Genomic DNA, 12214 nt, shown 5'->3' on the forward strand with positions numbered 1-12214 from the left:
TCCCTCAACAACTAACATTATTACAGTGGTGCCGAAACCCGGGAAGAAGAAGAAACTTCGCTGCCAGAATGTCTACTCCGTCTACTAATCCATGTGCGGAAGTCATCCAGGCGCTCGCGGTTCTCCATCAGGAACAACATCATGCGCTGGTGGAGTTGAAGAAAGATCTAGAACATCGTTTCCAAGTCCTCATGGAGGCCCAGCGGGAGGACCGCGAGGTAATCCGGAGTCTGCTGACCCAGGAGATCCAGCCCGCTTCAACATCTACCGCCCACCCTCCCATTATGCTACAGAAAATGGCGCTGGAGGATGACCCGGAAGTGTTCCTGGATCTTTTTGAAAAGATAGCTGAGGCGTGTGGCTGGCCGCGGGCTGAGTGGCCGGTACGAGTCATCCCGCTGCTCTCGGGCGAAGCCCAGATCGCCGCACAGCAGCTACCGGCCCAGAATCTCCTGGAATACGCTCATCTGAAGCGAGCTATTCTCCAGCGGGCCCTTTGCGTTCGCCCAGCAGCTCCGTGACGCCTGCCGCAGATGGCTGGTACAGGATGGCCGAACCACCGCCCAACTGATGGATGCCGTGGTGCTGGAGCAATTCATCACCCGCCTCCCCTCCCGAACATCGGAGTGGGTCCAGTGCAACCGGCCTGATGATCTGGAGACGGCTATCCGACTGGCGGAGGATCACCTGGTGGCGAGGTCCAGGGTTGGCGAAAGAACCTCTTCTCTCTCTCTCTCTCTCTTCCCCCTCTCTCTCTCTCTCCTCCTGTTCCCAGGCCCAGACGGCGGGGACCGCCCACACCAGCACCCAGGCGGCGGTGCACAGAGGCGGATCCGCTGAATGTCCCAAGGGGGGCGGGGCCCTATCTGGATGGAGGGGTGGAGCCACGACCCCTGGCGGTTCCCCAGACAATGACAGGTCTCTCTCCGGTTCAATCGGTTGATACTGCTGGCCCCGGGGGTATAGTGAGAATGTCTGGGCCGAGGTATTGGCACCGCGGGCACGAGAATAGCACACCAAAAGTTTGCTCCATGAAGGAGGTGAGTGCGCTGATTCGCGTTCCCGCCACGCCAATCGTCGCCCCCGGTCGCGACGGGTTATACCGGATACCTGTGAGTATAAAAGGGGGTACATATCAAGCTTTGGTGGATTCGGGGTGTAACCAAACCTCCATCCATCAAAGCCTGCTTCAAGACCCGGCATTGGATACGAGCCGCACTGTAAGGGTAAGGTGTGTGCACGGGGATGTTATTCACTACCCGCTAACGGCAATAGATATTCAATTCCGGGGGAAAAAACATAGTGTAGAGGTAGCGGTTAACCTGCACCTCAAACACCCGCTAATTCTGGGAACTAATTGGCCTGGATTTAATAGATTATTGGGAGTTTTATGTGCGGGTGTTTCTTGGAAGAAGAAATCGCTGGATAGGGGGCGAGTCGCTCAGCTGGGGGAATCCCAAGCAGTGACGTCACGCGCTGACTCAGGGGAAGGGCTGGGAATTTCCCGGTGTAAAGACTTTCCCCTGGAGCAGTCGCGTGATGATACACTAAAACATGCACTCAAAAGAGTGCAGGTTATTGATGGGAAAATCCTCCAGCCTGATAGACCCCTCTCCTATCCGTATTTTCCGGTGGTTAATGATAGGGTGTATCGAGTGACCCAAGACGCTCAGACAAAAGAAGATACAACCCAGCTATTAGTACCAAAGAGCCGCCGGGAAATGCTTTTTCAGGCGGCTCATTCTAATCCTATGGCCGGACATTTAGGTCAGGCGGCCACACTAAATCGCCTCATGACCCGATTCTTTTGGCCGGGCATTCACGGTGACGTCAGCAGATGGTGCGCGGCGTGCAGTGAATGTCAGCTGGTAAATCCGCCGGCCACCCCAAAAGCGCCGTTGCGCCCTTTACCAATTATGGAGATCCCCTTCGAGAGAATTGGTATGGATCTCATCGGGCCATTAGAGCGATCTGCACGCGGGCATCGGTTTGCATTAGTTCTGGTGGATTATGCAACCCGCTACCCGGAAGCAGTCGCGCTCCGTAACATCTCAGCAAAGAGCGTTGCGGAGGCGCTGTTTCGCCTCATCTCCCGTGTGGGAATCCCCAAGGAGATTCTCACTGATCAAGGCACCGCGTTCATGTCAGGTACGATGCGCGAGCTTTACGGATTATTGGGCATTAAATCTATTCGCACCAGCGTCTATCACCCACAAACAGACGGGCTGGTGGAAAGATTTAATCGCACGCTTAAATCAATGATCCGTAAATTCGTTCACGAGGACGCGAAAAATTGGGATAAGTGGTTGGAGCCCTTATTATTCGCTGTGCGGGAGGTTCCCCAAGCCTCCACGGGGTTTTCCCCCTTCGAGCTTCTCTACGGCAGACAGCCCAGAGGGGTTTTGGATGTTGTTAGAGAGGCTTGGGAGGACGAGCCTTCTAATAGTAAGAATGAAATTCAAAGAATGAAAACTCCACACACTGGGGCGGCTCTCTACAGAGAATTTGCTTAAGGCTCAGGATGACCAACGCCGGCGATATGATAAGGGCACTAAACTCCGTAAATTTTCACAGGGAGATAAAGTACTTGTACTGCTACCCACTTCCAGCTCTAAATTACTCGCCAAGTGGCAAGGGCCGTTTGTGGTCACACGACGAGTCAGTGATCTCGATTACGAGGTGGTTCGTTCGGACAGGGCTGACTCGCGTCAGATTTATCACATTAATCTGCTTAAGCAGTGGAGGGAGCCGGAGGACGTGGCGCTGGCTACGCTTGTTATTAACGAGGATGACCTGGGGCCGGAGAGCTCCGGCCGAGAACGGCCGAGCGCTCTGGTCACCGGGGGCGATCATCTCTCAGCGAGCCAGCTCCTCGACATCCGGCACCTCCAATGTGAATACTCTGACGTATTTTCGCCCCTGCCCGGTCGTACTAACCTGATTCAGCACCATATCGAGACCGAACCGGGCGTGGTCGTTAGGACCCGGCCGTATCGCCTACCTGAACACAAGAAAAAAGTGATTCAGGAAGAATTGAATAATATGTTGAAAATGGGAGTAGTAGAAGAATCCCACAGCGACTGGGCCAGCCCGATTGTCTTGGTGCCTAAGACGGACGGCTCGGTCCGGTTCTGTGTGGATTATCGCAAGGTGAATGCTGTGTCGAAATTTGACGCTTATCCAATGCCGCGTATTGACGAGTTGCTCGACCAGTTAGGTGCTGCTCGATATTACTCGACATTGGATTTAACGAAGGGCTATTGGCAGATCCCCTTATATCCAATATCCCGCGAAAAAACAGCCTTCACTACGCCGTTTGGATTGCACCAATTTGTGACGCTTCCATTCGGGCTGTTCGGGGCACCGGCGACGTTTCAGCGCCTGATGGACAAAATACTCGGCCCTCACACAGCATATGCCGCTGCTTATCTAGATGATATCATCATTTACAGTAATGACTGGCAGCGGCATATGCAACATTTGAGGGCGGTATTGTCGGCGCTGAGACGGGCCGGGCTCACGGCCAACCCACGGAAGTGCGCAATTGGGCGAGTGGAGGTAAGGTATCTGGGCTTCCACTTAGGTCACGGGCAGGTGCAGCCCCAAATTGATAAGACTGCAGCCATTGCAACCTGTCCGAGACCTAAGACCAAAAAGGAGGTGAGACAGTTTTTGGGGCTGGCAGGTTATTATAGGCGTTTTGTCCCTAATTATTCGGCCCTTGTCAGCTCATTGACTGATCTCACTAAAAAGGAGGGACCGGATACCGTCCAATGGTCGGAGCAGTGCCAACAGGCCTTCTCAAAGGTAAAATCTATACTTTGCGGGGGGGCCGCTATTGCACGCTCCTGACTTTGCTCTCCCCTTTGTTTTACAGACGGACGCATCCGATCGGGGACTGGGGGCGGTTCTCTCGCAGGAGGTGGCGGGAGTGGAACGGCCGGTGCTGTACATTAGCCGCAAACTCAGCAAGAGTGAAGCTAAGTACAGCACCATAGAGAAGGAGTGCCTGGCGATCAGGTGGGCCGTTCTCACTCTCCGCTATTACCTCCTGGGTAGGGAATTCGCTCTCTGTTCAGATCACGCTCCTCTCCAGTGGCTTCACCGCATGAAGGATACCAATGCGCGGATCACCCGTTGGCATCTAGCTTTACAGCCTTTTAAGTTCAAGGTGATCCACAGGCCGGGTGTACAAATGGCTGTAGCCGACTTCCTCTCGAGGGCGGGGGGGGGTTGGGGGGGGGGCTGCAGGCCGGACGGCTCCCCGGCCTGAGGCGGGCGGTGGGGGTATGTGGAGAGGTAAGCGTGATCAAACACCCAATCAGGGGGGAGAGCATGCTAGGAGCCCGGCGGCTAATCAGCGGGTCAATCAGAAATGATAAATAACACCTGTCTTTCTAGTGATTGGGCCGGAGAGACTCCCTTCTTAAGGAGAACGGGAGGAGCAGTCGAGAGAGGAGAGAGCACACACACACACACATACACCGTTACCTGTGTGGTGGCATTAAACAAGAAATAAAATATTTGCTTACCTGAATCGCCGACCCTGTCTTCTTCTTCCCTCAACAACGAACATTATTACAGTGGTAAAATCGGTCTTCCCTGCCGCTATATTGGTTCATATTAGCTGTCAATCACTCAAGACTTTTTGCTGTCAGATGAAAGGGGGGAAGCTTTTGTGACCGCGGGGAATGCAAACGGCTGAAGAGTGAAAAGTACACTGACTCTTGATGCGTTGCATGCACTGCATGTTCAGCCAACATAATCTCAAACACCATCGCCAAAGAAGCTTGCCTTTACTGAGTTTAAACTGATGCTGGTTATAACAAAGAACAGTATTGCGCCGGTGGTCATCGGGAGAATCCTGCTCTGCCCCCATCATATTGGGCCGGCAGACTCGCATGCTTTTCCGCAAACACAGAAAAGTGTAATTCAGTGCGTAACGAGGCTGAGCATTAAAACGACACGAACCGAAACCAAAACTTTTAAAAGTGAGACTTTTCTTCCTTTCTTTTGTCCGTTCTTTCTTGAGGAGTATATTATTTTTCTATTTGATTACTGATGACTGCTTTGCAGCTTTCAGCATTGAATTGAAGGATTTATTATATTATTTTCTTTGTTTTGTAGCAGAAATAATATTTATTAAATTGACATGCATATAAAAACAATAGTACAAAATAAATATTTCTTACTACAATGCTTCATTTGTGTTTTATGCACAACATCAATTTATTTTTCATAAAGTAACAGTAGGACTTTATATAGCACATATCTTACATTAAAGCACATTCAAGGCAGCATGATGATGAGGAATATAATTCATTAATAGTATTATTGTCATCATCGTCATCATTAATATTTTATAATTATTCAACATTTATTTTGTAAGAATTGAGATATTACAAATATTTTTGATGTCTTTGACAATTCAAACATGAGCTGAAAACAGAGACAATTGACTCCACAACCCAGCAGGTGGGAATGCGGGAAAAACCAGCTCCTGCTACATTTACATCTGAACCTGCTGAAACTCGACTTCAACCACCCCAACTCACACATACGGTCATTTCAATGTTTGAATGTTCTAAATTAACCAAAGTGACTTGATCTATCATGTTTGATATCATTTGAAATGTCTCAGTACGACTGGTACAATGCTTTCATCCTCTCAGAAATAGACATAATCAAAACAATACATATATAACTTCAGGCATCTTTTGAACCACTGTGAAGGGTGTGACTTTTCCACAGGCAGCACTAAATGCAAATGCCTTTTGTTATGCACACACCCCTTTCCTTGAGGGAATTCTTGGATTACTTAAGGTAAGGTTTGAGAAAGGCTCAGGGCGATTCTGCTTAACCAGATCAGCCCGTAACATGGAGCTTACGCTCCACGTTATGTATAATTTGAAGTCAGGTATGCATCTTTTCATCTTGGATTTATCTTTGATAATTTGATGTTTTGTATTGATCATTTATGAATTGACTGATTGAATTGGCATAATACATTTACCTGACTAATAAATTGTTATGTTTGAACATATTTTGCTGACTAATTATTAGTTCTAGTAGATTACGCTGTATCCTTGTTTCCGCACGTCTTGCGTCAGGTCAGTAGACGGACTAAAATCCAGTTGAGATGGAGCATTGGGCACACTAATTGTGTTTTAGGGATCCTTCTGACTCTTGATATTGATTCAAGTGTACTTAGGTGGAAAGGGCGTTAACTTCCGTCTAGTTCAATAAGTTGTTGCACGACAAACCTAGATTGGGTACCCGACCTTTGTTTGAAGGTAATGTTATTCTAAATTAAGTTCATATGGGAAACCATGGGCTTGGTGAAAACCAAAGTTATTATAGAGTCCAGTATAGTCAGGTACATTTATAATAATGCCCTAACCTCTAATTAGAAATTATATTGTCTTAACTCAAGGGTGTACATCTAAGAGGGACTAACTAAAGTATTTTAGAACGAGCGCGCTGGTAGCGGCCATCTGAAGTATTAGTCAATTACCTCTGTTTAATATTCAAGACTGACCAGAGTGTGACCGTGAGGGACGCCTTCGGCCGAGGCGATTTCTCTGAGATGAATGGATGTGATAGTTACTAGTGAAGACAAAGGTTCAAACATTTATCTAAATTATATATTGATATAATCGTCTTAATGCTTTATGATTGGAGTCAGATAAAACTAAAGATAAATATAATAATATTTTAAACCACCTCATACTAAAATTGGAGTCAGATATGAGTTAAATTTAAGGTAAATCAACATTGTGCACTGGAAAGACCGAACAGGCATTGAACCTTCATCCACCAGTAGACAACGGCATTGGGCTAACTGGGTGGACCTTACAATTTTGAAATCATTGCACAAATATTAAGTCATCACAGCATTAGTTAGATAGCTGTTTCTGGGTTTTGTTAGTCACAATTGATGTGGTTTTCAAATACAGTAAATCCCTTAATATACAACTTGTCAAATATATCATTCGTTTTTGGTGGGTGCTCCTAATTTCTTTCTGGTGTTCCTAAATTTTTTCTGGTGCTCCTAAATATTGGTTGGCAGCACCGGTGCTACCAAGTTAGAAAGTTAATTTCGAGCCCTGAGCTGGAACCAGTCTGGCCATTCTCCTCTGACCTCTGGCATCAACATGGCATTTACGCCCACAAAACTGCCGCTCACTGGATATTTTCTCCTTTTTGGACAATTCTCTGTAAATCCAAGAGATGGTTGTGCGTGAAAATCCCAGTAGATCAGCAATTTCTGAAACACGCCCATCTGGCACCGACAACCACACCATGTTCAAAGTCACTTAAATCACCTTTCCTACCCATTCTGATGCTCAGTTTGAACTGCAGGAGATCGTCTTGACCATGTCTACATGCCTTGATTTGCTGACAAATGCTTGGCTAATTAGAAATTTGCATTAACAAGCAGTTGGACAAGTGTACCTAAAAAAGTGACAGGTCTATGTATAACTTGCTGCGAACATTATTTATGCACATTTTCAGGTTGTTTTATTCACTTGTTGAAATGATTGACAGATTTACATTTGTGTCTTGTTTGTGGTTGTTGATATAAAGCAAAAGCTTCTATGTAGATTAAAAATAGCACTGAGCTGCTTTAACCATTGAAGTTACTTACTGCTCTCCATTTCAATTGCAGTTAAAAGATGAGCCTGTCATGAGATGAGTTGTGTGTGTGCGCGTGCATGTGAAGGAGCCTTGGTGTGTAGCGTGTGTCTGAGAAGTTTCATTTTCAGAAGAGCCTTTGCTCAGCACAAAGCGTGCCGCGTGTGTATTGACACAAGAGGAGCGGAAAGCTCTTAGTGATAATTGGAAGTGCTCAGCCACTGAACATCAGGGGTCAGAGCAGAAAAACCACCAGGCTGAAAAACTCAAAAAGTGTGTGCCAGTACAATCATTCATTTTACAATCATTCATTCTGGTAGGTCTGCAGAAGACTAAAGAAATCTGAATAGTAATCTGACACTGCAGATTTGACTCAACTGCTGCCAGTTCATTAGTTATTAGATTGTATTGTGCTACAGGAAGTTAGCATTTTTCCACTACAGGTTTAGTCTTTAGGTTTTTTTTTTTTTTTTTTTTTTTTTGGTAAGTTCAGATAGAAGGTCATAAGATCTGTGGAAAAGTTTAATTTGCATTCAGTCCAAATGCATTGATATGATAATGTTCAACCTGTGTATTTCCATATCTCCAATCACCCAATAGAGCACAACCAGGTTCCAGAAATAATAATAGGGAAATAAATGATAAATATTTAAAAACAGACCTACTTGGAGCTGCAGGTTTGTTAAATGATTGTATGTGCTTTTTTTAACCCACATAAGTAACCCCACAAATTCATCTCATTAAAATTGGGTGAATTAATGAAAGTGAAAAATTCAGATTTAATTAAATTTTTTTGTGTGTGTTAGAAAAGCTACATTATGATTTTGCTGTGCAGATAATTCCACTAGAAAATCATATGATCATAAAAAAAGATACAATCGAATAATAAAGTTAGCTTCAATATACTTACATATTTGTGTTTGTGTGTGTAAAAAAAAAACTTTTTGTAAGGTGTGTGGCATAAAAATAACACCGAAATCGAATATCATACCAATAGTAAAATGTGGTGGTGGTAGTGTGATGGTCTGAGGCTAAGTGTCCGTCCATCTGTTAGTGACCTCATGCTGAACACCAGCAAGTCTGAATGGCTGAAGAAAAACAAAATAAACACTTTGGAATGGCCTAGTCAAAGTCCTGATATGAACCTAATTGAGATACTGTGGCATTACCTTTAAAAGGGTTAATGCAGATGTGGCTGAATTACAACAATTTTGCAAAGATAAGTGGGCCAACATTTTTCCACAGTGCTGTAACAGATTCACTGCAAGTTATCGAAAACAATTGATTGCATTTGTGGCTGCTAAGGGTGGCTCAAGCAATATTAGGCTTAGGGCAAACACTTTTTCACACAGGGTGATGTAGTTTTGTATTTTGTTTTCCCTTAATAATAAAAAAGAAATCAGTAAGGGGAAAAACACTTTTTTCACACCACCATATATGTTTTCCAATTAACTTGAAATAAATTGTTCCTATATAATAGGGGTCACCGATCTCGTTGCCTCTTGCCTCAACACACCTGCTTGCAAGTATACCTATTAAGACCTTGATTAGCTTGTTCCAGTGTGTTTGATAAGGGTTGGAGCTAAAATCTGCAGGACACCAGCCCTCCAGGAACAAGTTTGGTGACCCCTGCTATATAGACTATCATCGACATTAAAGACGGCGTAAATCATTTGGCTCAAATTTGGCACACTTTTCAAGTCTAAATATACATATTTATATCATCTGTCAAAGGTTTAGGACCAAAATAACTTTGTCCAATCCAAATGTTCATTCTGAACATTTCCTGAAAATGTTCTACCTGCCTGTCAACATGTGACTTTGCTCTGTGCCCTCTGTTCGTGCAGACAAGCCACGTCATCAGTGTATTCCCACTTTGCAGATTGACAGGGCACGTTTACACTGAATCAAGTCCCAGATGCCTACGCTCTTTACACAAATCCTATGCTGAGTCCTTGGAAGCTCTCTACAGGGCTGCTTTAACTTAGTTAAACATTTGTTCAAACTGCGGTCTGTGTGGGTCCTAAAGCCCCAGTATAGTGAAGAGGACTACTGCTCAATAGCCGCGTTTCCACTATCGCGCCTAAAGCGAGCGAGCCAGAGCGAGCCAAGGCCAGTCGCGTTTCCACTGTCACTTCTGGGGCCTAATCGGGCTAAATCGGGGCTTTCTTGGGGCCAGGGCCTGTGGGGCGGAGCCGGGGCTGTGGGGCGGAGGGAAAGGAGAGGCGGGCACAGTTTTCCGATCGCACACGAGTACATGCGCCAAACACATAAACAAATAAATAAATAAATAAGGCAAAGAAAACATCTGGAACAAATTACAGGCTGGGGTCTTTTTGCGTATGATCGCCCTTATGTTTCTCTTTAAAATGTAAGGCTGTTGTATAAAATAATAAAGTAGTTTTAATTTATAAGTGACTTTTCTTTGCTGCGTCCTCCTTGATGTTTCAATAACGCATAATAATCTTTACACCATATTAAAGACACAGCAGACACTAAAGGTTTTCGAGAGTTTTTGTCAAGTTTAAAAGGTTTGTGCGCGTTTAGATGCCTGTATGTGTGTGTGAGACTGAGGAAAAGAGCGCTCCCTTCATAGCCGTTGATGCCGTGAGTGCCTTTTTTCTTTTCTTTTTTATTGTTTTTTATTTATTTTGGAGATAATACACTATATGAATACAACAGAAAGACATTAAACTTTATATATTTCGTGTCCACTTTTGTAGGCTCAAAACAATAGTGTCATATCTAGATAAAATAGCCTAAGCTATATTGAAACAATTTAAAAAATTACATATACCAGCTATAATAAAATCACATTAAATAAATAAACAAACCAATATAAAACTAACAAAAACTATAGCTATAACAATTAGGTACTATATCAAACTGTTTTGCAGCACTTTTTTGACGCATCGGGGAAAACTGCAAGTTCAAAGTGTGTTCTGTGTCCTCAGACAAGTGTGTTTGTTTTTATATGACGTGGTAAAATTAAAAAAGGAAATTTAAATACATAGAGAGCTTTATTAGTGCATAGCTGCTGAGCGCAACGAAATATAGGCTATATTTTATTACGTGCTGCTTTTATGTGCTGAAACACTCAACACTTTCCTTTACTTAATATATAATAAGCAACATCTTTAAATAAAGGGAATCACCTATTAAGTGTTATAAAGCCTATAGGGAAAAGTTCATGTTTTAGTTCTCTCCGGAGCATTTGGGATGAATGTTGGACAGCGTCTGTCTAACTGAGGATGTTATTAAATAGCCTACATTTTATATAAAGTTATTAGAGAATTTTATATATGTGGTTTTTATAATATGGATGTGTGCGCTCCGTGCGCTGGCTCCCTCCGTTAGCGGCAAGACCACTGGATTTCGATGCCAACAGTCGGTCGGTGAGTAATTGAATATGATGAATGAGAACACACAGGCATGTGCGTATAGGCATACATTGTACTGCTGTACAGTAACGTGTCATTTGTTTGTTTCGGTTGTCCTAATTTTAATAGTTTTGTAATGATCTTGTGTGCTTTATCTGCCTGATTCCCGCTGAAGTGGGCGTGTTGTGTGACGTTCTATTCGGGGGATGTTCTGGAGGCGGGGTTTGCGTGACGCGCTGCGAGCTACTAGCCCGACAGTGGAAACGCGACATGATTTCGGCCTCACTGCTCAACCTCCCGGGTGATTGGCCCGGCCTGGCTCGATAAAAGCCCTGGCTCGCACTGGCCCGATAGTGGAAATGCGGCTAATGAGCACCATCTTTCGGATGAGACGATAAACCGAGGTCCTGACTCTACATGGTCATTAAAAATCCCAGGACGTCTTTTAAAAAAAGAGTAGGGGTTAAACCCCGGCATCCTGGCCAACTCCTAACCATTCCCATATTCTAATTGGCTCCATCACTCTGTCTCCTCTCCACCAATCAGCTGGTGTGTGGTGTGCATTCTGGCACAATATGGCAGTCATCCAGGTGGATGCTGCACACTGGTGGTGGATGAGGAGATTCCTCAATGTGTAAAGCGCTTTGAGAGTCCAGAAAAGTGCTATATAAGTGAAAGGAATTTTTATTCTTCAACTGCCAGAGAGCATTTACAAAACGTCGGCCAAACCTCGTCACACTGCTGGTGTTCTAAAAGTGCTTTGACAGTGCTCTGAAAGAAAACAAAAACAAATGCTTGTGCCTCACTACTATAACACTATGCACACTGAACTGTTATGTTTTTTCACTGGTGAAAGAGTTATGAAAAAACTCTCCCTCGTCTCGTCACTTCTGGTCTCAGGTATGCATCTGTATGTGCATTGATCATGAGTTTTGGAGAAGGCATTTCTTTGGCCAGTGATTATCTAAGGTGGGCAGGATCTTTAGCTTTAGGTAAGGCTTGTCTCTCTGAAATTACCTGCCCTACCTTTATTTGAATTTTTTTTTTTTTTATTCTGACATCATTGTTATTGCATTTTGTGTCATTCGCAATCCTTAATGGAAGTGATGTTTCTCATTAAAGCAATTAAGAGTTCTGTGAAGAGCCTCTCAGTGTTGTTCAATGTGATATAAACAGGAAAACAAGATGCATTATTGAGC

The sequence above is a fragment of the Danio rerio genome, chromosome 21 (genome assembly GCF_052040795.2).
Source record: "Danio rerio strain M-AB ecotype USA chromosome 21, GRCz13ab, whole genome shotgun sequence".
Taxonomy (NCBI): domain Eukaryota; kingdom Metazoa; phylum Chordata; class Actinopteri; order Cypriniformes; family Danionidae; genus Danio; species Danio rerio.